Raw genomic sequence first — 2,283 nt, 5'->3', positions numbered from 1 at the left:
TTGTCGACTAGGCTGAAACCCAGTTTGAGCCGCCACCCCCAGACTCCAGTCATTGGCGGATGCACTTCGACGGTTCAAAGATGTGAACTGGTCTGGGAGCCGGCGTTGTCTTGACATCTCCGAAAGGAGACCAACTCAAGTACGCTCTCTCCAGATCCACTTCGCCATCTCCAACAACGTCGCTGAGTAATAAGCACTCGCTCACTGCCTCCGGGTCGCCAAGGAGATTGGCATCCGGCGGCTCCTATGCTTCGGCGACTCGGTCCTCGTGGTGCAGCAAGTTTCTGGCGAATGGGACGCCACGGAAGCCAACATGGCAAGATACCGTTTCCTCATCCAACAGCTCAGTGGCCCTTTCGAGGGTTGCGAGTTTCACCACGTTCCGAGAGCAGACAATGAGGCGGCTGATACACTGGCCAAGATTGGCTCCACAAGACAAGCCATCCTAGCCGGTGTATCCCTTGAGCAGCTGCACAAGCCATTCATCAAGCCGTCTCCAGAGTCGTCATCAATTTTTGTGCCGGCTGATCCCTCGGTGCAAGCGTCGTCAGCTAAGCCAATTGCGTCGGCTACAGCTCCTGTGCCGCGTACACTGGCTCTGCCGACTCCAATTACGGCACCGGCCACAACCTCTTTGCCGGCTACAACAACAAATCCGGCTCCGCCAAGCTTCGAATCCTATCGTCTCGACACCCAGTGGGTGGACGTCATGGAGGTAGACGGCGAGCCGGCTGCCACGACGGCATCAGAGACAAAGCGTCTCGAGCCCGCGACTGCTTCATCAAGCGCGGGTGTTGCAGAAGCCCCCGACTCGCCGGCTGCCACGACGGCATCAGAGACAAAGCGTCTCGAGCCCGCGACTGCTTCATCAAGCGCGGGTGCTGCAGAAGCCCCCGACACTCAAGTCGAGACAAAGCCAGCCCTTGTGTCGACTCCGCTGTGGGATCAACCCATCCTGGCCTTCCTCCTTCGTGGCGAACTTCCTCAAGAGGAGGCGAAGGCGAGGCAGATCCAGCGTCGATCTGCAGCCTACGCCATCATCAATCGCGAGCCGGTTCGGCATAGCGTGACTGACGTGTTCTAGCGCTGCGTCAAATCAGAAATGGGACAGGAGATCCTCAGAGACATTCACCACGGGGAGTGCGGGCATCATGCCACCTCTAGAACCCTGGTGGCCAAGGCATTCCGCCATGGATTCTACTGGCCCACGGCCCTCGAGGAGGCTGTGGACATGGTCAACAAATGCGAGCGCTACCAATGCTTTGGCGCAGAGCCACATGCCACCTTCGGCCCTCAAAACCATCCCTTTGTCATGGCCTTTCACCGTCTGGGGGTTGGACATGGTGGGGCCGTTCAAGACGGCTTGCGGTGGCATGACTCACCTCTTGGTGGCCATCGATAAATTCACCAAATGGATCGAGGCTAGACCCTTCAAGAAACTTGACAGCCCCACGTCGTCAGGTTTATCAGGGACATGTCTGTCCGATACGGCGTCCCCTACAGCATCATCACCGATAATGGCACCAACTTCACCAAGGGTGCTTTGACGCTCTACTGCTCCAAGGTAGGCATCCGGCTTGACGTGGCTTCCGTGGCACACCCACAGTCCAACGGCCAGGTGGAGTGGGCCAACTGCCTAATCCTGGCTGGCATCAAGCCAAGACTGGTGGCACCACTCGTCAGGTTAGCCGGCTGCTGGATAGAAGAGTTGCCTACAGTACAGTGGAGCCTCCGCACTACGCCCAACCGGTCAGCCGGCTTCACTCCGTTCTTTCTAGTATATGGGTCCAAGGCTATGATCCCTACGGATGTTGAGTTCGACTCACCTCGGGTCACCCTGTACACAAAAACGGAGGAGAAGGAGGCAAGAGAGGACGGTGTCGATCTGCTCGAGGAGGCACGGGACCTAACCTTGAGCCGGACAGCAATCTATCAACAGAAGCCGAGATACTACCACACCAAGAAAATCAAACCTCTCTCTTTCAGAGAGGGAGACTTGGTACTCAGAAGAATCCAGCGCATAGCCGGCGAGGACAAGCTCTCATCCCCATGGGAGGGACCCTTCATCAGTAGAGCATTGCACAACAATGCAAACTACTTTATTGATGCCCAGAAGCCAAGAAAGCGCAAGAGGGACGACTCCGGCAAGGAGACGAAACGTCCATGGAACGCGGCGTTGATTCGCCCGTTCTATTGCTAGAAGGAAAGTAACAAAAATGGAAAGAGCATGCACATATATATCTTTCTCCCTCTTCAGGGATTTCTAATGAATGCAAGGAAAAG

The sequence above is a fragment of the Hordeum vulgare genome, chromosome 3H (genome assembly GCF_904849725.1).
Source record: "Hordeum vulgare subsp. vulgare chromosome 3H, MorexV3_pseudomolecules_assembly, whole genome shotgun sequence".
Classification (NCBI taxonomy): domain Eukaryota; kingdom Viridiplantae; phylum Streptophyta; class Magnoliopsida; order Poales; family Poaceae; genus Hordeum; species Hordeum vulgare.
This window is presented reverse-complemented; position numbering follows the sequence as displayed.